The sequence below is a fragment of the Anabrus simplex genome, chromosome 2 (genome assembly GCF_040414725.1).
Source record: "Anabrus simplex isolate iqAnaSimp1 chromosome 2, ASM4041472v1, whole genome shotgun sequence".
In the NCBI taxonomy this organism is placed as follows: domain Eukaryota; kingdom Metazoa; phylum Arthropoda; class Insecta; order Orthoptera; family Tettigoniidae; genus Anabrus; species Anabrus simplex.
Genome location: NC_090266.1, coordinates 237,832,447 through 237,858,003, shown reverse-complemented (window position 1 = coordinate 237,858,003; position 25,557 = coordinate 237,832,447). Strand labels below are relative to the sequence as shown.

The 25,557-nt window shown below is 36.6% G+C and overlaps 1 protein-coding gene across 3 annotated transcripts in view; it reads right to left on the bottom strand.

The window, feature by feature from the left end:
- Nucleotides 1–4,581: 4,581 nt before the first annotated feature.
- Nucleotides 4,582–25,557, bottom strand: part of LOC136864021 (zinc finger protein 277) — a 190,149-nt gene continuing 169,173 nt past the window's right edge. For 2 of the 3 annotated variants that reach the window (XR_010859252.2, XM_067140522.2), the window contains one exon: nucleotides 4,582–6,333. The gene's annotated coding sequence lies outside the window, so the exon portion shown is untranslated. Of the gene's footprint in view, nucleotides 6,334–15,261; nucleotides 16,246–25,557 lie in introns of those variants that run through there. The other variant, XM_067140523.2, reaches the window with a different exon arrangement.

Below are 25,557 nucleotides of genomic sequence, written 5' to 3'. Positions count from 1 at the left end.
CGACTACTATCAGAAATGACTCTACACATCCACATGCACATAAATGCGCCACTTACTATAGTATGGTAGACCGTGCACTAAAAATACCCTTATCCAAGGAAAACCTAAAGAAGGAATTGAACACCATTCGTGCCATTGCTAAATTCAACGGTTATAACACCTCATTCATAGAACACATCATTAACAGATGTAAACATAGACTGAAGACAACATTAACCAAAGAAAGACATAACCCTGCCCTATTCGCCACCTTCACTTTTAACGAAAACATACACAGTGTAACGAATATTTTCAAGAAACATAATATTAAAATTTCTTACAGAACCAGCAATAGAAACATAGATATAGTTCACAATTCCAAATCAGTTAACAGGTCTGACATTTATGCAATGTCAGGCGTTTACCGTTTTCAATGCAATAACTGTTTTTCCTCATACATCGGACAGACCGGGCGCAGCTTCAAAGTTAGATACTTAGAACACGTTAATGCCATCAGATACAATAGATTTTCTGCAATAGGCCAACATATACATGACTTAAAGCATAATTTTACTACCATAGAACAAGACCTAGAAATTCTCAAAAACATAAATAAAGGCCCTTTACTCGACGTTACGGAGAACTGTTTTATTCACCTAGACCAATTTCTTAACCCTAACTTAAATCTTACCGAAATCTCAGAAAAATCCAACATTCTTTTCGACTACCTAATAGAAGTCTTTAGAGGTATAAAAACCACGGGAGGAAAATCGATCTTTCACGCTCTCCACAGTACTCTTTTACGTCCCACACCACTGCCACTCCGCCCTCCTGAACCGCCTTAAACTCCGCCTCCCTACCCCTCTCCTCTCCACTTCCCCTCCCCCCCTTTTCCACCCCTCTCACTCTAACTTCGCTACTCAGTCACACCCATCTCACTTGTCCACAACGCTTCTTACACCACACACTCAGCACGCTAAACAAGGTGAGTCTCATATCCTATCAACCTTGGCCGCGACTCCATTTAGACTTCCATTTCACTAACTTAGTTTTTTCTTTCCTTTCTTTAAAGACTCACCACCCTGTTGAGCTGAGACTAATTCGAAGATCAACCTTATTCAATCGGCCAACATCAGGTGTCGACATCGACAAAAATCTTTTTATTGGTATTGCTATATAACATCGGACCTGGACTTATGTGCCTGAAGTGAACAACAGAAGAGTGGACAATTTTATTACTTTGTTTTTACCACATCGTTTTATCATCATATTCAGACTTTTATGTTCAAAGCATCAGTTCAATTTTATGTACAACACTTACCCATCAAACTACTGTGTTTTTATGTGTCACATCACATCATCATATTTTACTCAAGTTCTTCTAGCTTTTAAGACATAGCAGTCTACCATTTGTATTCAGCCATGCAAGAGTTATTAATGCAATTTTTATGACATGTACTTTGCCCATTTGTTGATTTTTGTAGCTGATGATGACGCAATGAGCGTCGAAACCGGTTCTAACTATTTAATAAATATTATGTTGTGAACATCTTATGCAACACGTTTTGTATTGAAAAGGTTGAACCTTCCTTGATATTTTAATTGTGAATCTCAGTTCAATACGGGAAAATGAAGTTTTTAACTTATTTGCCATTTGTTGGTCATGCTTCCTGTCGTTCGCATTTCCTTCCCAATTGACATCTGGCAAATTCAGATCTCCCGCTACAATCACATTTCTTTCCATGTCGTTTCCCACATAGCTGACTATCCTATCAAATAATTCCGAATCCGCATCAGTGCTACCCTTACTGTCGATGCGATTGACGTACTTCCATGCATTATTGACCTTATTATAGAGGTGAACAATTTGACGGTCAATCTCATTCCTATCGTTTATTTCAAATGTGTTTACATTTTTATTTATATGCCAGGAGAATCTACTGTAATCTAAGAACGTTCTCCGAAGGAAAAGATGGCTGTGGAAAACGAACCCAGGAAAGATTAAAAATGATCGGTTTATGATCAGAATAAGTACATCGAAAATCTACAGCCTGTTTCCAGTCATTCGACAGGGTCAGGAATGTAATGAATAAAGCCCCATCTATCGGCGACAATAGGAATTGTGTCAGCTGCCGAAGCACTCCTCTGGGGAAATGATCGATGAATGACAAATGAAATGAAATATTGGACAGTGTTGCTGGAATGAATGACAGGGTAAACCGGAGTATCCGGAGAAAAACCTGCCCAGCCTCCATTTTTTCCAGGACGAATATCACATGGAGTGACCGGGATTTGAACCACCACGGAACCCAGCTGTGAAAGGCCAGCGCGCAGCCGCCTGAACAACGGAGGCTCCTTATAAGTACATTATGAACAGTAAAATCAATTGGTCTCATCTCCATTCACACCCCACTGCCGTTAAGTTTATTAACCCCCCCCCAATTTTTTTTTTAAAGAAGGCGTGTTTCTTTACGTTTAGATATTCCAAACACCAATGTTCACGTCTATTACCTTCAGTTTTGAGATATAGCCTAAGTATCCCCATGAAAATAATTCACTTTTTTCACTTCCTATCACACTCCGGGGGGGGGGGGGCAAAAATACTTGTTTGTTTCATAGTAAATGATCTTCTAAATACCAATTATCATGACTCTAACTTCTTCAGTTTTTGATTTATGTGTCCTCATGAAAGGAATTCAAATCCTTTTCACTCCCACCCGCAAGATGATTTCACGCTCCCCCCCAAAACGCGTTTTTCTTGGTTTTAAAGAAGATCCAAATACCAATTTTCACGTCTGTAACAACTTTAGTTTTTATTAGATGTATGTATTCTCATACAATTAAGTCAATTAATTTTTCAAATCTTTCACCCGCCCCCCTTCATTGGATTTTCCGAGAATACGTGTTTCTTACTTTTAAAGCAGATTCCAAATATCAAATTTCACGTATGTAACATCTTCATTTTTGAGATATCAGTAGCCTAATTAATTAATTAATTCAACACCATTTTCAATCATTTTACCCCCCCCCCCCCTCCACCCAAGTGGTATTTCCGAAAACTAAACGTTCACGTTTCTTTATTTTTAATGGAGATAAAAAATACCATTTTTCACTTCTGTAACATGTTAAGTTTTTTGAGATATACTGTAGAAATTCTCATTTTAAAATTTCACCCCTTTTTAGTTCCCCTTAAGTGGAGTTTCAAAAACAAATCACCTATGTTTCTATACATTTACAGGAGATTCCAAATACCCACTTTTTACGTCTATAACATTTTACGTTTCTCAGATATTCTGTAGATATAGTCCTTCAAAAAATTCACACCAATTTGTCACTCCTGTTTAACCGCCATTAATTGGATTTTCCGAAACAAAAAAAATGCGTTTCATTATTTTTAAAGGAGATCCCATATACAAATTTTCAGTTCTGTAATATCTTCAGTTTCTGATATATATGTATCCTCATTAACGGCATTCAACCCATTATTCACCCTTGTACACCCTTCCTATTGGGATTTACAGAAAACAAAAAAATACGTGTTCCTTTATTTTTAAATGAGATTTTAAATACCAACTTTTACATCTGTAAACTATTAAGGTTTTAAGATGTAGACACACTCATTTTAAAAATTCACCCCTCTTCCCCCCCCCCCCCCCCCCCAATTATTTGGATTTTCCAAAACCGAAAAAATACCTGTTTCTTTATTTTTAAAGTAGATCCCAAATACCAATTTTCAGGTCTGTAATATCTTCAGGTTCTGAAATATAAGTAGCCTCATTAAATGCATTCAACCATTTTTTCAATCTTTTCCACCCATCCTATTGGGATTTTCCAAAAACGAAAAATACATGTTTCTTTATTTTTAAAGGAGATTCTAAATACCAATTTTTACATCTATAAACTTTTAAGGTTTTGAGATATAGATACCCTCATTTTAAAAATTCACCCCCTTTTCACCCCCGCATTAATTGGATTTTCCCAAAACAAAAAAATATGTTGTTGTGATTATTGGGATTTGATTATTTGGACTGGGAAGACGGCGATGAATTATGTATGTAAAGTATTTATTCAATTGTTTGTTTTGGTTTTCCTCAGTATGTATTGTTTGATTGGTTTGAAGTTAATATGATTTTAAGATTATTTGATTGTAATGGTAATTCTGGTGCATACTGTATCACACGCGCCACATCGGCGTGGGAAATTTCCGGTTTCGTAAAGTTGCACCGATTTCGTAATTTCTAGAGGATTCCCAAATGTTCTTGGTCAGCACTAATTTCTGCGCTCCTATTGGAGAAAATAAAAGGAAATGTGATCGCTTCTCTCCGGAAATTATGAAATCTTACCACGGCCAATGAGCGTACGATGTTTTCCTTCACCTACCAATCACATTTCCTTTTATTACAATGAAATAATCTTAAAATCATATTAACTTCAAACCAATCAAACAATACATACTGAGGAAAACCAAAACAAACAATTGAATAAATACTTTACATACATAATTCATCGCCGTCTTCCCAGTCCAAATAATCAAATCCCAATAATCACAACAGTACAATTGCTACAATTTTAGCATAATTATAGATAATAATTTTTAATATATTTCTTCCAGTTTGTTTTTAATTGTATTGTTTCACATTCATGCACACAATTTTATGAATTAAGATTCTAGTCATTCTAACATAAGGACGTAAGTTCTCACACAAACCCAATAAGACCTTGTATTATAAGCTATAAATTTCATTTTTGTTTCATATTGAAGTGCAATTATAAGAAATAAATTGACAAGAGGGTCCATCTTTTCAATACAATATATCAAGTAAATGATATTACATCACAAAGAAAATCCAAGGACCATTCTTTTTGTAACAGGTCCGCTGACATTAGTAACCCGGTACCATTCACAATCTGCAGCTGATCGTTGGCACGGAAGTTGCTGATTATACACCAGATGCTGAGCACTTAGGGACATTTATTCCATACTGATGTCGATTTATTTCTTATAGACTTTATATTCACTAGTTGATGAACATCAGCTTGGTTAAAACTTAATATGCTTTTGAACATGTTTCTTCGACAACAAATTTATAAGACATGGCAAGTTTGGTTTTATATTTGGCGACTCTTTTTGCCTGGATATTGTTTCAATTTTGGTATATATGGCTGAAAATGACCCAAGTAAAAGAGGTCAAAACTAGTACCATTATTAATAAAACATAGAAGTATCAAATTAATTGTATTGAATTGGTGGACCTTCCCTACCCTTTGATTGTGACCAATTTCAAAGCAAAACAATGCAATTATTTAATACAGAAATCATTCAGTTAATAATGTGTCCAAAACATTGATGTAATATGAGATTATATTATTGAATAATACACAATAACTAGAAAAAATAAGTGATTTGTATGTTTTATCAATTTATAAGCTTGTGAATTTGCACAAATAGTCATTTTTAAAAACTAAAGCTCTCTTCACGTTGTTTCACGTTACACTGCCCTCCTTTATTCTACTCATGGTCCATATTTCCATGTTCAACTGTTGTCAATGTGCAGATTGTGTGGTAAAATGTCTGGAATTTATCTGGAATGTACCCTTCTAATTTCTTGATGTCAGCAAAGACTTTCTTACTTACTGGTACACATGTGTTATATGCTTTATTTGTGGAAAAAGGAGCCGAACAGTTGCAGTCAATACCAAGACAGAAATTGTGCATGACAGTATTTTGGGTATATACCTTTCCAATCACAGTACGAAGTATGTTACTTTTGTACTCATATTCAAAGAATTCTAACACTGCAAATGACTGCTTATCCCCGGGCACCTTTCTACTGGCACTCTCCAGAGAGAGGGTATTTATTTTGTAAAACCTGGGCCACCAGTTTATGAATGCAAGAATATAATCTGTTGAAATGAATTCGTTTTGGAACTTCAGTTCATAATCACTTCACCAAATTGCTCGATGTGATACACCCTGTCCATTAAAGCAACATTCTCTCTTCACCACCACGAATGACCACGTACAGGGAAATAATGATTAATTGTAAGGAATCGCCCTGATGCTGCCAAAGCCAGGAAAAACGTTATAACTAGGGCTTGGAAGTTGAAGAAAAGTCCTTATTTCACGAGTGTCCGAAGACGAGGCCCAGCATAATATATGTTCATTTTGGGTCATTGTAGGCCAGAAAATGATGGGTTTTATTTGTCCTTTTTGGCTTATTGGTCCTTTTTTTAGCCTTTTTTTTTTACATCTTAACAGCATTTTCTTGCAAACTTCACCTTCTTTCGAATCTTCATCAGTTCATCACCTCTTAAACATCTTTTCTGCAGAAAATATATATATTTGAACCATATCTGAAAAGAGAGGAAAACATTCCGGGATGAAGCAGGTACGACCAGATAGCAGACACTGGAAAGATCATAAATCAGATAAGGAAATGGAGCTTTATGACAAGGCAGAGAGGGTGGAGTGCGGGGTAGTTGTGTTTAGACTTTATGTCTGACTTTGGTTTGTAGAAGAATGGTCCATATTTCCATGTTTAACTGTTGGCAATGTGTAGATTGTGTGGTAAAATTTCTGGAATCTATCTAGAATGTACCCTTATAATTTCCTGATGTCAGCAAAGATTTTCTTACTTACTGGTACACGTGTTATATGGTTTCTCTGTGGAAAAAGGAGCCAAACATGCCTAAAGTGAAGCTCAGTAAAACTACTAATTTTTTTTGCAAGAACTTGCATCTTAATTTGGAGCGGAGATGTTTTCTACTGATGGAATTATTCTTTTCTGTAAATATTGTGAGGTGAAAGTTAGTGCAGAAAAGCGGTTCCATGTCCAACAGCATATTGGTCGTGAGAAACATGTGAGAGCAGTTTCCCGGGCTGTGGAGAAAAGGAAATTGCAGCTTCTGTTAGGGCAGAGTGGTAGTAAATATTCTAAGATATCTCTGTTTTGCAGACACCTTTGCATTGCCTTAGTGCGAATATCCCGTTAGCAAAGATATGCAATAAATCTTTTAAAATGTTTTTGGAACAGTATACAAATCGGAACATTCATGGCGAGTACGCTCCGAAAGGAGTACGTTTACTACTGCTATGAAGACACGATTGAAAAAAACGTGCGACTACATTGAAGATAAGTCAATTTTTGTGTTTATTGACAAGACAAGTTGCAACGCCCAAGGACACAACCAACAATTAATACAGAGAAATCACATAATCAACATCAAAGCACAAAATTACTTACCTTGGGGCAGTAGCATACGTACATACAACGTGGAAGGGCCCAGAAATATAAAGGAATAAAGAGGACAGGATCTTAAATTAACTTCTTAAGTGGGTATTATTGATGTGCTTGGTGTAACCTGCCCTGTATATTTTTTCAGCAGATTGTTGTTACACAGCAGGATAGGCAGAAAAGTTAGTCATATCATTCTCCTGTGGTACAAAAAGTAAAAAAAAAAAGCATTTTAATTAATAAATTTTAATGTTAGAGAAATTTTTAACAATTTTTACATTAACTGCAAGGTCATTTACCTGGTTGGAATTTGAGAGTTTGGCCCATATTTTACAGCCGAAAGTTGAAACAAATAAAAGCAAAGGGTATTTATAAATATCATATCATGCATGTGACATTCTGAACCATTTTTCATTAACTGCAAGGTCATTTACCTATTCGAAATTTGAGTGTTTTGTTCATATGTCCATATGTTAGCACCTAAAATTAAAACAAAAAAAGAAAGGAATATTTACGAATTACACATCATGCTAGTGACATTGTGAAAGATTTTACATTAACTTCACGGCCAGTTACGTCATTTACCTCACTAGAACTGCAGTGATTTGTCTCAGAGATAGTTTTCAAAATGTAAGGGGTTGTGATACATTCCCGTTTGGAGAAGTACATACTGTTTTCTGGCTTATGAACTATCCCCTGCAGAATTAGAAGTCCAATTAGAGATTTTATCTGAGTTAGATTTGTATCCACCCAATCTCTCACTCGTGACCGTAGTTTCAAGTTCGGATAGGCTTCTAAAAACTGTTTAGCATACACATGGGTCTGTTTGGCAATAAGTTGAAACATGTCATTTTCTATGAACTGTTCAAAATATTCCAACACATTGGATTCATCGTCGAAGTCCACATTTACACCACTAGCACCAGAAAATACGAATTTCTGACGTGAAACACCATGCGGCGGGAAAGGTTGAAACATGTCTAGCACTTGGTCTTCATCCGATACGTCATATTGTTTATCTTGTTCTTCATTCTCATTCTCTGAACCACTTTCACTATCAGACTCATCATCATCTGTATCAAGCCACTCATCTCTGGAATTCTGAGAACATAAATCATCACAATCGTTCTCTAAGTGTTGAATAATCTTGTTTCCTTCGAGCGTTTCGAACTTACGCCTTGAACTAGATGCTGCCATATTTGGCCTACTGCAGACAAGTAACACCGTACAGTTGTAAAATAAAAACCAACAAGCTTCAAGAAGCGTGATATGTGGTATTTGCTGCCATAGTGCAGGATAAACATCAATTAAGACAATAATACACGACGCGGCAAAGTAGCTCGTCATACCCAGGAGATATTCGCGGTAAAAGATGAGTACGTATATATTCGTCATGCCCATTACCCTGTAACATTCAGCAGATGAATATATACGTCATGCCCAGTTAAGAGGTTAACACTTGAGGGGTTGCCTGATCAACATGACTAATAAAATTAAATAATGAGACCAAATATTTACTTAACACTAGAACCGCCGGAGCGGTCAAAATGACCGCCACACATTTTCCAAACTGAATTTTGACTACAATTTTTATTGTACGATATTGAGCTGCAGCGACTTTTCCTGATTAGTGGTCAGGAAAATCCATATTAAATATAATTAATTTTGCATCGATGGATGGGGTTTTAGTAACGGGTATACCTACTACCGCCGCAGCGGTCATTTTGACTGCTGTATTAATTATCATAATAAAATGTATAACAACACATACCTCTCGTTATATCATCTACTTATAATTATCCTATCAACAACGGTAATGTTAAAAAACACAACAATGGAACTTGGATATATTACGAATTGTACGAGTAACATTTCCGCTGCATCTCCGGTAGTGTTATCATTCGTCAGCTTGTTACAGGACAGTAAACATGTCTCATAAACTATCTGTTGCTGAGTCCATTGTATGTCATTCCTGAAGATATGTCTGATGTAGAATGCGGCCCACCGGGCGAGTTGGCCGTGCGGTTAGGGTCACGTAGCTGTGACCTTGCATCCGGGAGATAGTGGGTTCGAACCCAACTGTTGGCAGCCCTGATGATGGTTTTCCATGGTTTCCCATTTTCACACCAGGCAAATGCTGGGGCTGTACCTTAATTAAGGCCACGGCCGCTTCCTTCCCACTCCTAGGCCTTTCCTGTCCCATCGTCGCCATAAGATCTATCTGTGTCGGTGCGATGTAAAGCAAATAGCAAAAGAATGTGGCCCAGATATAAAGGACCTAAAAAGAGAAAATGCAAATGAAGATTACTATCAGTCAAGTGATAACTCGAAAAGCAGTGATTCAGATCACGGTGAAAACCAGATTGTTCAAGCTGAAGGTAAGTTAATATTAGTGTTATAACTATCAGCATAACAAGTTTGGTGAAATTCCTTGATTTATACCGTATTACAATTACAATGATCCATCATATAGGCTGAGTACTGATGAGTTTTCAATTATTCTATTACAGCCATAGAAACAGTAACCCGTAAAGCATGGTATCATAGAGGACGCGACAACCAAGGTAAAAGCCTCCCATGGCCAGATAATGCGCCATTAGGTAGTACGTGTAACCTGTCTCACGGGTGCTTTACACAGAGTGAGTGAAGAAATATGTAAACGTTTTCCAGATGTTGACAAACTAGTGTCCAGTGTTAAGAAAGTTCCTTAAAATTCCCATCTAGAGGATGCCAGTTTTGTGAGAATGCTCCTGATATATCTCTATCTCCAGAATCAGTTCTGACACGGTGGGGTACTTGGGTAAGCACTTGCATGTATTACTGCAATCATTTTGACGTGATTATATATGTGATTAACAGCTTGGACTGGGAAGATGCTGCTTCCATAGCCATGTTGCAAGATCTAATGTCTAAACCTCAGTTGAAGGGCAGTTTGCTGTACATTAAAACAGTATCAGTTTGTCATTTAGCGAGTCCTTTAACTATTTTGAAAAACGTAATGAAACTATTCATTCAATACTCTCTAAGGTGAGTGATGTACAGCAACAATTGGAACAGTGTGCATGTGAAAATGGAAAAGCCGTCAGCAAAAACATGAAACCAACGCTTGAAAAAAACAGGGGTGCCAAATTATGTGCAAAATAAGTGGAATATTGAAAGGAGAAAATTTTGATGCAAGTGTTTTTGAAGAGGAATTTTTGCCACACGATTTTACTTGCTTCAAGTATGCACCCTTTACGTCCATTGATGTGGAGAGCAGTTTCTCAATGTTTTGCAATGTGCTGTCTGTAAACTGATGATCTTTTAAACCTAAGAATCTGGAGACGACCGTTATGATATACTGCAATGCCAAGTGAGGTAAGGTTTCCGAATTCCAATTTCTGTAACCCTAGTGTGGTTAAGCCAAATATGATTCTAGTTATACTAACTGAAATTTATTTTTCCAGGATGTCCATTGCAGGTTCACTGAATTCCTTTTAGGTGGCAACAATTTTTCATTCTAAATTCTCCAAGTACTTTTTTTGAACAAACAAGAATTTCCTTTTTCAAATTATGTTAATCTAATATATACTATGTCTGAAAGAAGAAGTATTTCATTAATATATTTTCACACTGTATGTTGCATACCACCAGAATTTTTATTTCTTAAACATTATATTTATTAACTGTAGACTACAGTCATTTTAGAACTGACTCCATATTGTTCTAATCAATAACAAAGTTATTTTTCTGAAGTCTCCATGACAACGTAGCAAATAAAATCTCATCTAATCCCTGTTCCTTATTTTTGATCATCCTTTTTGTTTTTTTTGTTTAATCTCCGTGTCACCATGGAGCCGCTACACCACTCCTCCTCTAGCGACAAGGTTGCGAACAAAATATAAATTAGTGGGGAACTAAGATAATAATAAATAAAGCAATACTTAAAAATTACACAAGAACAACATGCTCAAGATAGTGTTTTGGAAAATGGACTGTTCTACCAACTCACGTTTTCACTGCAATTTTTGGTTTCGTTGTTGAGGTGGAATATTTTCAAGGTGATCTGGGTTAACATGGTCCTGGTCCACTAACAAATGTGCTGGTTTTAATCTGTCCACCAGAAAGTTACAGTTTCTTGCCTTGATGAACACAGTGAAAAATTTATCAGTTCTATCAACCCCAGGGAATGGACCTTCAAAAGCAAGTTCCAGGGGCCTCCTTACTCAGTCCACACATACTAACACATGCGAACAAGAGTTCAAGTCTTTGTGCACAAATACATTTTTCTTGGTTTTCACTTATACAGGAACAGTTGTAGTTTCCTCATAGTGTCTTGGAGCCATTACATATTCCATCATTAAATATATAATTAAAACTAAAATGATTCATTTTGATCATATTTTTACATCCCGTTTTCAGTTTTTAAGTCCTTTTTGGATATTTTTAGATCTTTTCTAGGCAATTTATATATCTTCAACTTCCAAGCCCTACTTATAACAGTATGATTCCTATTTTGCCCGGGAACCATCCGTAAAGACATGCAAATGCTTCATTGTTTTTGGGATGACGTTTTTTGTGATGTCAATTATTGACAATTGTGATGATTATGATAATGATGATAAGATACAATGTTCATTCATGCTGGATTAAAAGCTGACAGTACGTAGTTCGTAGGCATAGATTTTGTACGAGGTCAATAGTAATTCTAGCAACTACTTGATCATCAATGCTTTTCCTCTTAATTTCAAAAATGCGAGAAGAAAACTTCGCTGCCTGTCTCTTGTCCAAGATAAGTTCTGCAACAGCTAACTGTTTTGCTGTATTATTAAGCATATTATTTTTAATTTTAGTTGAGAGTTCCTCTCACTTGCCACATTTATCAACCTGTGGCCATCTGAAACAGAGTGAAAGTCCCTCCTTGAATATTTTCAGAAAATATAAGTATTTTGCAGCACTAGGATATCTGGCTTAAAATTGTTCAGGACTAATTTTTAAAATTCAGCTCTTTGTGCAGATAATGGTGTTCATGAGAGCCATACTGGGTTAATTTTGAGGGTAGGAATTGACATGTTACACAATAGCATTTATCTCTCTACCCTTTTCACATTTCTCACTGGGCGAGTTGGCTGTGCGGTTAGGGCCGCGTAGCTGTGAGCTTGCATCCGGGAGATAGTGGGTTCGAACCCCTCTGTCGGCAGCCCTGAAGATGGTTTTCCGTGGTTTCCCATTTTCACACCAGGCAAATGCTGGGGCTGTACCTTAATTAAGGCCACGGCTGCTTCCTTCCCACTCCTAGGCCTTTCCTATCCCATCGTCGCCATAAGACCTATCTGTGTCGGTGCGACGTAAAGCAGATAGCAAAAAAACACATTTCCTGAATGATTTTTACCTCTTTGGTTGGTAGGTGACTTGCCCAGTGTGAGTAGTTTGGGGCAAATATTTGTTTATAGGAAGGGGAGTTAGGGACTGGAATAACTTACCAAGGGAGATGATCAATAAATTTCCAACTTCTTTGAAATCGTTTAAGAAAGGCTAGGAAAACAACAGATAGGGAATCTGCCACCTGGGCGACTGCCCTGAATGCAGATCAATACTAATTGATTGATTGATTGATTGAATATAGTATGATTAAGTAGTATTGTACTTTGCACTCCTTAGCCATTCTTTATGGAATAATGAAAAGAAAAGAAAAATGAAATAACTTATTCTGTGCAAAAAAAATGAAAGGAAAGAAATATTATTTAGGATAGTACACAATGATCACACGACAATAAGGTAATTAATGTACTACTACACTACAATACTACTTAATCATACTATATTTTATCCTACAATACCCAAACAGCATAAAAAGTACCACTAATTACTGAATACCGAAAGGAATAGACAAGAATTAGACAATTCTAAACTGCAATTAAACCTATCCTGATAACAACAACAGAATTCTATTAAGAGAATTTTTACAGATATTTCTACTATACTACACAAATATTTTACAGTAACAGAATTAGAACGCTAATTTCTAATAAGATACCACAATACACTACAGTAATTTTAAATTGTGTTCAGACGTATCCTAAGTACAATATGTTGTGACTAAGGACAAACAGAAATGAAAATTGCGAGTTTGAAATTAGCAAGAACTACTCAAAGATTACCAACAAGGCTAAATGCGTAGACAGATTATTATTAGTACTATTTTTTCCTACTATGCTGTAACAGATACACATAAATGATATACACACAAAGATACATACGAACATATCAGGCAAGATACTATCTAATATACCCTACCTACACTACAATTCTTAACTGTAATATGGATATATGATTTTTACAGCTGATGGATTACTATTATTTTCCCTACTACGCGGGACGGAGAATAAAAGTGACTTTAAATACTGAAAAATAAGAGGTTGTCTACGATAATTTCTCAACAAACAAAAAAAAATTCTGTCAATATTACACCACGGACTTGAATTGCAATATTATTGGGATATAGGAATTTGATTATTAACTTTTACTCGATGAATAAACAAAGGTGCAAAGTACAAAGTATGTTAGGGACTTAGAACAACAAACTATCAGATTACAGTAATCAGCTGATTCTTGTATTTGTTTACTCAGCTACCATATATTATTTGATCACGTCGGAGAGCAAACATCTGTCAACAATCTAAAGACTGTCAGGTAATTATCCAGTGAAATACTGTGTATTCTCTTTTTAACTTCTTTTTAAATCAAGGTGTACAGGCATATCATACTATTTAGTTGAATAAATTATTACCTTCGTGACAGTATGAATGGATATCTATACGAAATTCCGGGTTTATATAATATGCATGTGAAAGCTGCGGAAGTTACAACTCCTTATGATAATCTGCCTTTATAAATATTATACCAATGAATCTACAGATTTTAAAAAAAATATTTTAAAGAAAAGTTAATATTATTACCTAAATTATTTCCTAAGCCTAAGTTCGAAACAAAGTACACTTAGCTAGCCTACTTAACTTAGAAAACATAATCTACTGAACTACTTGATATAAAATTCTAATAAAAATCACTCCTCCCAATTTCTACCAACAAGCCCTAAACACCAATATAATTATAAATAGCACTAAATGGTTCATACACACAAAATTAAACAATTTCAGTAGATTTTAACTACTTTATCACTACGATAATGCAAGAGCATTCTCAACAGCCGACCATTCACAAGCCATTCACCACTCAATTTCAATGAACTGGTAGTTCAAAAACTTCACAGTTCTCACACTTCGTAACATTCACAACTAATTTGATTCATCTGCCGCTCGCTCGCTCACTCGTTCTCTTCCCCCACCCATCATTCATTACCCCTTCATTTTCAGGCCCAACCTACCTGTCAACTGTGGTCTTACACATATTTCCTTCTTTATATGAGACAGGCTTCTCTGTTTGTAATAATAATAATAATAATAATAATAATAATAATAATAATAATAATAATAATAATAATAATAATAATAATAATAATAATAATATTTATTGATGGCATAAAACCATGTTACAGAGTTGCAAATATGCAACTAAGAAATTTTTACATAAGGCATAAAAGAGAAATTGGTAATGTAAATACTAATTATCTCACTGTCCAGTATTATATGACAAATAGGCTGGGTTACTAATGATTATGTTTTAGTACATTTAATATTGTAGTTTTTTTCATATGGTGGGAGTGTGAAGTGTTAAATATATCAATATCCAACTTAGTCACGCTTCTCATCATTCCTTGCAATAGACTGTGGAAAGTATAGTTTGTTCTGTGCCAGTTTGTTACAAAGGACTGATTTAATCTCATATACACTTTGGTCCAGAGAAATATCCCAACCTGCATGTTTTAAGGAAAAACATATTTTAAGAGAGTATTGAGAAATAATTTGAATGTTTTATTTCAGAATATCAATATACAGGATTTCTACAAAATATATGACATGCTTCAGTACTTTGTGTGACCACCTTTAGCCTTTTTGAGTGCTTGGACTCTTTGTGGCATTGACTGAACAAGTTTTTCGCAAGTAGCAGGCTCAATTTTATGATACCATGGCTCATGGCTTCATTCTTAACAAAATACCACACTTCAACAATTTTTTTAATTAATTCTTTTCTGGTAGTGTAACAATGTTTCCTGAGTTTTGCAGACACAATAGCCCATAAATTCTCAATGGTGTTCATATCGGGTGAATATGGGGCCCACCATAATCGCTGAATGCCGAGATCTGAGATACATTGCTGGACAACCCTGGATCGGTGACAACTGGCATTGTCGTCTAGGAAAATGAACGGTCCTAGGTTTGCACCACTAAAATGGTCCCTAGCAGTATTCAAAACTTCCATCTTAATGATGTCACAGTATGCCGTTCCATTGACTGAACCCGTGCGAACTAATTCTTCCCACCCCTTTGGAAGTTATTGCTCCCCACAGCATAACACTCACTAAATTTCTTAGTTTCCACAACACATTCCTTCTTTAACTTCTCTCCAGGCTCCATCCACAGTTTTACACCACCATCATTACTGAACACATTACATTTTTTTTGTCTGAAAAAAAAATCACCCTACACAATCCTCAGTTGTCCAATTTTCATACATCTCAACAAATTTCTTTTCTGTCTTGGATATGCTTTTTTGTCAGGAGTGGCTTCTTTGCAGGCTATTTCTTTTTAATGTTCATATCTGAGAGACGTCTTAGCACTGTTGGTATGAAACGGAATACCTAGAACATGTTGCAACTTGCACGAAAGCTGCCTGGAACTCAATATTTGTCCTTGTTTCGCCATTGCTTTCAGCGCCCTGCACAATCTTGGGCTGGCATTCTTCTTGCGACCACATTTACGCCTCAAACTTATCATCCCTGTTTCCTTTTGTTTCTTTAAAACATTACCCATTGTTTTGTGGTCAATGAATAACCTAGCAATTTCCCTGTTGGATATTCCTTGGGAACTGAACGCAAGAATCATGACATGCCATGCTTCCTTGGAGATAGGTCTTTCTTCCTCCCCATAACCTAAAAACACAAATATCAATCTTAAATTCTCTCAAAATCCAGTAAGCTATGGGAGCACAATTCTATCTACTGAAAAACAGAACAATAGCTCTCTAAAATCTTACCAGATTGGTTTCTCTTTTTAAAGGCCAGTTTACTGAAGAATAACTGATAAGAAGTCAGACGGAAGTACGTACAACTAGAGGTATATGGTGGGAATTTTGTCAACTTCAGGCATGTATGTGCCATCTTGTGACCAAATATTGTAATGTCTCCTAGGCGCCGTATTTGAATGTGCCTCGGAAGCTGGTACCGTGAATACGGCCAATATCAAGATAAATCTTATCACGTTGTTCAATCATTCACATTACTCCAATTAACCTATCAAAACTGAGCTTTTAATAACACTTGAAGAGTGTCTTAACTTCATAGGAAATAAACTGACAGCACGAAAATGCTGGTACCAATGCAAGTCTGGAGAAAATGATGTTGAAATTGAAATATTGGGCCAGTATACGTAATGGGGATCTTTTTTTTGGACCAGAGTGTACCATTATGTCCATCATCTAGATGCTGTAAGCGAGTAAGCCATAGGATGTCCATAATTACATAGCTCTGCCATCTGTTGGTGATATTTTAAAGTATTAGGAAGATTTATTGAGTGAATGTGAACGAAGTCACTGCTGAATGACATAGTGAGCAACTTTGTCAGGCTTCTTTACTTCATGAACAAACTACTTCATTTGAATGATCCACAGTAAGGAGTGTGAATGAATGAAGTAGTACATACAATTGAACTGGTTTGACCTATCACCATTTCAGAAGCCTAACAGATATTCTTCCAGACAGTTTCAGTAGCTAATCCAATATTCTTACAACCAGTTGAGCTATAAAAAAAGAAAACTCTTAGAAAATACTCATTACCTTAAATCACTATGATTTTTTGAGTCAAAGGTTACTCTACTGAAGAGGAATTAGAAAACTGAGCAAGGTTAAGCAGTCTGGGTCTCAAAGCTGTCAGCTTGCATTCTGGAGATAGTGGGTTCGAACTCCACTGTCAGCAGCTCTAAAAATGGTTTTCAGTGGTTTCCCATTTTCACACCAAGAAAATGCTGGGGCTGTACCTTAATTAAGACCATAGTCACTTCCTTCCCACTCCTAGCCCTTTCCTGCGATGGCCATAAGACCCATCTGTGTCAGTGGGAGACACAGTATAAAAAATAAAAAATTAGGAAAATTAGATAATGCTCAAACAGTTCTTTAAAAAAAATGTTTCTAACTGTGTTATGAATGTTTCTTACAAATTTTAATTTCTTCCTTTCACTCTTTCAGATTTTTAAATCATTCTTGTGATCCTAATGCTGATGTGGATAAGATGATCAAAGATGGATTTGTTATCATGACCATCACAGCAAATAGACCAATCAAAAAGGATGAGGAAATCACCATCTCGTACAGCAAAAAGCCACAAGGTTTTGTGTGCCAGTGTGAAGTATGCTATAGCAAACGAGAGAAAAAAAGGTAAGTCTGATGATGTAATAATTCATAGTTCTCTGTGGGTATATTGATATTTATCAAGTTACTGTGACCAAGTTGTAACTGGCCGCTAAATGAAGCAGCAAAAGGAGTGATTTCTATCCTTTAAACTTTTGCTGTCAATTCAGTGACAGTTCACTAGTTCTATGCTAACAAGGAACGTTCGCGAAGTGCCTGGCAGGTATTTTTGATGTTGTTGTTGTTGTTTGAGTCATCAGTCCATAGACTGGTTTGATGCAGCTCTCCGTGCCACCCTATCCTGTGCTAACCTTTTCATTTCTACGTAACTATTGCATCCTACATCTGCTCTAATCTGTTTGTCATATTCATACCTTGGTCTACCCCTACCGTTCTTGCCACCTACACTTCCTTCAAAAACCAACTGAACAAGTCCTGGGTGTCTTAAGATGTGTCCTATCATTCTATCTCTTCTTCTCGTCAAATTTAGCCAAATCAATCTCCTCTCACCAATTCGATTCAGTATCTCTTCATTCGTGATTCGATCTATCCATCTCACCTTCAGCATTCTTCTGTAACACCACATTTCAAAAGCTTCTATTCTCTTTCTTTCTGAGCTAGTTATCGTCCATGTTTCACTTCCATACAATGCCACGCTCCACACAAAAGTCTTCAAAAACATCTTTCTAATTCCGATATCAATGTTTGAAATGAGCAAATTTCTTTTCTTAAGAAAGCTCTTCCTTGCTTGTGCTAGTCTGCATTTTATGTCCTCCTTACTTCTGCCATCGTTGGTTATTTTACTACCCAAGTAACAGTATTCATCTACTTCCTTTAAGACTTTGTTTCCTAATCTAATATTTCCTACATCACCTGCCTTCGTTCGACTGCACTCCATTACTTTTGTTTTGGACTTATTTATTTTCATCTTGTACTCCTTACCTAAGACTTCCTCCATACCATTCAGCAACTTCTCGAGATCTTCTGCAGTCTCAGATAAAATAACAATATCATCGGCAAATCTCAAGGTTTTGATTTCCTCTCCTTGGACTGTGATTCCCTTTCCAAATTTCTCTTTGATTTCCTTTACTGCCTGTTCTATGTAAACATTGAAAAGGAGAGGAGACAAACTGCAGCCTTGCCTCACTCCTTTCTGGATTGCTGCTTCTTTTTCAAAGCCCTCGATTCTTATCACTGCAGACTGATTTTTATACAGGTTGTAGATAATTCTTCGTTCACGGTATCTGATCCCTATCATCTTCAGAATCATAAATAGCCTGGTCCAATCAACATTATCGAATGCCTTTTCTAGATCTACGAATGCCATGTACGTGGGCTTGTCATTCTTGATTCGATCCTCTAAGATCAGACGTAAAGTCAGGATTGCTTCACGTGTTCCTACATTATTTCTGAAGCCAAATTGATCTTCCCCCAACTCAGCTTCAACTTGTTTTTCCATTCTTCTGTAAATAATACGTGTTAAAATTTTGCAGGCACGAGATACTAAACTAATAGTGCGGTAGTTTTCACACCTGTCAGCACCGGCTTTCTTGGGAATAGGTATAACAACATTCTGCCGAAAATCGGATGGGACTTCTCCTATCTCATACATCTTGCACACTAAATGAAATAACCTTACCATGCTGGTTTCTCCTAAGGCAGTCAGTAATTCAGAGGGAATATCATCAATTCCAGGTGCCTTGTTCCTATTTAGGTCACTCACAGCTCTGTCAAACTCTGACCTCAAAATTGGGTCTCCCATTTCATCAGCATCAACAGCCTCTTCATGTTCCAGAACGAAATTATCTACATCGTTACCTTGATACAACTGTTGGATATGCTCCTGCCATCTTTCTGCTTTGTCTTCTTTGCCTAGAAGTGGCTTTCCATCTGAGCTCTTAATATTCATGCACCTAGATTTCCTTTCTCCAAAGGTTTCCTTGATTTTCCTGTATGCAGCATCTACCTTTCCCAGGACCATACAGCCTTCGACATCCTTGCACTTCTCCTTCAGCCATTCTTCCTTAGCTACCTTGCACTTTCTATCCACTTCATTCTTTAATCGCCTGTATTCTTTTCTGCCCTCTTCATTTCTAGCATTCTTGTATTTTCGTCGTTCATCAATCAGGTCTAGTATCTCCTGAGTTATCCACTGATTCTTAGTTGATCTTTTCTTCCTTCCTAACATTTCTTCAGCAGCCCTACTGACTTCATTTTTCATGACTCTCCACTCTTCCTCTACTGTGTTTCCTTCGGCCTTTTCATTTAGTCCTTGTGCAACATGTTCCTTGAAGCAATCCATCACACTCTTTTCTTTCAACTTGTCTAGATCCCATCTTTTTGCATTCTTTCCTTTCTTCAATTTCTTCAACTTCAGACGGCATTTCATGACCAACAAGTTGTGGTCAGAGTCCACGTCTGCTCCTGGGAAAGTTTTGCAATCCAACACCTGGTTTCTGAATCTCTGCCTAATCATAATGAAGTCTATTTGATACCTTCCAGTGTCTCCAGGTCTCGTCCACGTATACAGCCGTCGTTTGTGGTGTTTGAACCAAGTCTTGGCGAGGACTAAATTATGGTCAGTGCAGAATTCAACCAGCCGACTTCCTCTTTCGTTCCTTTGTCCCAATCCAAATTCTCCTACTGTGCTACCTTCTCTTCCTTGGCCTACCACTGCGTTCCAGTCTCCCATCACAATTAGATTCTCGTCACCTTTGACATATTGTATTAAATCTTCTATCTCCTCATATATTCTTTCAATTTCTTCATCATCCGCTGAACTAGTAGGCATATAGACCTGCACTACTGTGGTGGGCATTGGTTTGGTGTCTATCTTGGCGACAATAATTCTTTCACTATGCTGGTCGTAGTAGCTTATCCGCTGCCCTATTTTCTTATTCATTATTAAACCAACTCCTGCATTACCCCTGTTTGATTTCGTGTTGATAATTCGGTAGTCGCCTGACCAAAAATCCTGTTCTTCCTGCCAACGTACTTCACTTATACCAACTACATCTAACTTTAGCCTATCCACCTCCCTTTTCAGATTCTCTAACCTACCACAACGATTCAAACTTCTAACATTCCACGCTCCGACTCGCAGAATGTCAGTATCCATCTTCCTGATGATCGCCCCCTCTCGTGTAGTCCCCACCCGGTGATCCGAATGGGCGACTAGTTTACCTCCGGAATATTTTACCCGGGAGGAAGCCATCATCAGTCCATCATTCATACAGAGAGAGCTGCATGTCCTCGGGAGGTGGTTATGGCTGTAGTTTCCCGCTGCTTTCAGCCGTGTAGCAGTATCAACACAGCTAAGCCATGTTGAGTATTATTACAAGGCCGTATCAGTCAATCATCTAGACTGCCGCCCTTGCAACTACCGAAAGGCTGTTACCCCCCTTTCGATGAACCATTCGTTAGTCTGGTCTCTCAACAGATACCCATCCGATATGGTTGCACCTGCGGCTCGGCTATCTGCATCATTGGGACACGCAAGCCTCCCCACCGCGGCAAGGTCACATGGTTCGCAGAGGAGGGTATTTTTTATATAATCTATAAATGATCTAATAGATCGTAGTCACCCAATTTTAGTTGCCCATACTGAATCGCTAACTACAGGTAAGCAGTTAGAGGTAATCCGGGCATGCAACGGCATACTGTTGTGGCAGTGCATTAGAATACCATTCTTTCTGACTCAAAAGTAGTTGTTTACATTTGTGAGTGTAAATATGTACAGTACATGGTTATTCAGCTAAGTTGTCCATCTCAAATAAGTCCTGTACGGTGTAAGATATCAAGACTTTCTGTTGTTGGGCGCGCTTGTGAATGGTCAGCTATTGAGAATGCTCTTGCATTATCGTAGTGATAAAGTAGTTAAAACCTACTGAAATTGTTTAATTTTGTGTGTATGAACCATTTAGTGCTATTTATAATTATATTGGTGTTTAGGGCTTGTTGGTAGAAATTGGGAGGAGTGATTTTTATTAGAATTTTATATCAAGTAGTTCAGTAGATTATGTTTTCTAAGTTAAGTAGGCTAGCTAAGTGTACTTTGTTTCGAACTTAGGCTTAGGAAATAATTTAGGTAATAATATTAACTTTTCTTTAAAATATTTTTTTTAAAATCTGTAGATTCATTGGTATAATACTTATAAAGGCAGATTATCATAAGGAGTTGTAACTTCCGCAGCTTTCACATGCATATTATATAAACCCGGAATTTCGTATAGATATCCATTCATACTGTCACGAAGGTAATAATTTATTCAACTAAATAGTATGATATGCCTGTAAACCTTGATTTAGAAAGAAGTTAAAAAGAGAATACACGGTATTTCACTGGATAATTACCTGACAGTCTTTGGATTGTTGACAGATGTTTGCTGCATTCTGAAGTAATCAAAGAATATATGGTAGCTGAGTAAACAAATACAAGAATCAGCTGATTACTGTAATCTGATAGTTTGTTGTTCTAAGTCCCTGACATACTTTGTACTTTGCACCTTTGTTTATTCATCGAGTAAAAGTTAATAATCAAATTCCTATATCCCAATAATATTGCAATTCAAGTCCCCGGTGTAGTTTTGACAGAAGTTTGTTTTGTTTGTTGAGAAATTATCGTAGACAACCTCTTCTTTTTCAGTATTTAAGGTCTCTTTTATTCGCCATCCCGCGTAGTAGGGAAAATAATAGTAATCCATCAGCTGTAAAAATCATATATCCATATTACAGTTAAGAATTGTAGAGTAGATAGGGTATATTAGATAGTATCTTGCCTGCTATGTTCATATGTATATTTTATGTGTATCTGTTACAGCATAGTAGGAAAAAATAGTACTAATAATAATCGGTCTACGCATTTAGCTTTGTTGGTAATCTTTGAGTAGTTCTTGTTAATTTCAAACTCACAATTTTCATTTCTGTTTGTCCTTAGTCATAACATATTGTAATTAGGATTCGTCTGAATGTAATTTAAAATTACTGTAGTGTATTGTGGTATCTTATTAGAAATTAGCATGCTAATTCTATTACTGTAAAATATTTGTGTAGTATAGTAGAAATATCTGTAAAGACTCTCTTACTAGAATTCTGTTGTTGTTATCAGGATAGGTTTAATTGCAGTTTAGAATTGTCAAATTCTTGTGCATTCCTTTCGGTATTCAGTAATTAATGGTACTTTTTATGCTGTTTGGGTATTGTACGATAAAATATAGTATGATTAAGTAGTATTGTAGTGTTGTATAGTACATTAATTACCTTATTGTCGTGTGATCGTTGTGTACTATTATCGTTCTATGTTGCGATTTTATTTGACGTAAATAAATATCACACGAGAACACGTTCACTTCCTTATATAAATTACTTTATTTACACTGTACGTCACCACACACAATTATACACAGTAGCAAATGACACTATATACAACACTCAATAGCGGAGTACCCTGAAGTCGATTCTGACAAGTACAGATATCAACAACACTGACGCGCGCACTACTCTCTTTTGAATTCACCGCCTGACTCACTTGAGTCCAGTACTCAGACTCCACCTTGGAGCCCAACAGTCACTCCCAGTCCATCACTTGCCTGAGTCCCAAGAACCAAGATCTGCGAACTTAGAACTGAGAACTGCCTTCACTGACTGACAGCTCGATATTTATACTACTCGATCAACCATCTAGAAAGATAGACTTCTGGAAGAGTTCTTACAACACACTCGAAACGTCGATCGACCAGCTAGTCGAATGGGTACCCTCCTCCGCTATTTAAAAATGTACATGGAAATATCTACAACATTCGTAATGTCTCTACCAGTATCCGGATAATAAAACCTTACAGTAAGTTTCCAGAACCCTTCATATATACCAAATTATAGTACAATAAGTCTAACATACGAACATTATGGAATTTTCTACCGCTTTTGACTCTATAGATTTTGAGGTTAAACAATACACAATACGTATTTGAGGTTATACAATTTTATACTACATATTTACAGGGAAATCATATATTAATCATATTTAACCTCTAATAAAAGATAATTTAGCCTTCTATAAACTATAATTAAAATACTGTATATTAAACATAATAATTGAAGGTTTTACACCAATTACGATGTGGTACCTACGACACTATCCTAGATAATATTTTTTTCTTTTAATTTTTTTTGCGCAGAATGAGTTATTTCATTTTTCTTTTCTTTTCTTTTCTTTTCGTTATTCCATAAAGAATGGCTAAGGAGTGCAAAGTTAAATACTACTTAATCATACTATATTCAATCAATCAATCAATCAATCAATCAATCAATCAATCAATCAATCAATCAATCAATCAATCAATACTGATCTGCATTCAGGGCAGTCACCCAGGTAGCAGTTTTCCTAGCCTTTTCTTAAACGATTTCAAAGAAGTTGGAAATTTACTGAACATCTCCCTTGGTAAGTTATTCCAATCCTAACTCCCCTTCCTATAAATGAATATTTGCCCCAATTTGTCCTCTTGAATTCCTACTTTATCTTCATATTGTGATCTTTCCTACTTTTATAGACACCACTCAAACTTATTCGTCTACTAATGTCATTTTACGCCATCTCTCCGCTGTCAGCTCGGAACATACCACTTATTACACGTGATAAAATTCATTCTTGGGTCCGCATTGAAAGTATTTGTATTAAATAACACTAGAATGTTTATATTGTTCTCCCACCTATTCAATACAATACAATCTTAAAATGTAATGTATCTAATGTATTAATTTTATGCTAATATTTTCATAAGAACAAAGTCCTAACTTTTAAGATTGTATTGTATTGAATAGGTGGGAGAACAATATAAACATTCTAGTGTTATTTAATACATACCACTTAGTCGAGCAGCTCGTCTCCTTTCTCCCAAGTCTTCCAAGCCCAAACTTGGAAACATTTTTGTAACGCAACTCTTTTGTCGGAAATCACCCAGAACAAATCGAGCTGCTTTTCTCTGGATTTTTTCCAGTTCTTGAATCAAGTAATCCTGGTGAGGGTCCCATAAACTGGAACTTTTTTTTTTTTTTTTTTTTCGCTAGTTGCTTCACGTTGCACCGACACAGATAGGTTTTATGGCGACGACGGGACAGGGAAGGGCTAGGAGTGGGAAGGAAGCGGCCGTGGCATTAATTAAGGTACAGCCCCAGCATTTGCGTGGTGTGAAAATGGGAAACAACGGAAAACTATTTTCAGGGCTGCCGACAGTGGGGTTCGAACCTACTATATCCCGAATACCGGATACTAGCCGCACTTAAGCGACTGCAGCTATCGAGCTTGGTTAAACTGGAACCATACTCTAGTTGGGGTCTTACCAAAGACTAATATGCCCTCTCCTTTACATCCTTACTACAACCCCTAAACACCCTCATAACCATGCGTAGAGATCTGTACCCTTTATTCACAATCCCATTTATGTGATTACCCCATGAAGATCTTTTCTTATATTAACACCTAGATACTTATAATGATGCCCAAAAGGAACTTTCACCTCACAAATGCAGTAATTAGAACTCAGAGGACTTTTCCTATTTGTGAAACTCACAACCTGACTTTTAACCACGTTTATCATCATACCATTGCCTGCTGTCCATCTCACAACATTATCGAGGTCACGTTGCAGTTGCTCACGATCTTGTAACTTATTTATCACTCTATACAGAATAACATCACCCGCAAAAAGCCTTACCTCTGATTCCACTTGTTTACTCATGTCATTTATATACATAAGAAAATATAAAGGTCCAATAATACTGCCTTGACGAATTCCCCTCTTAATTATTACAGGGTCAGATAAGACTTTGTCTACTCTAATT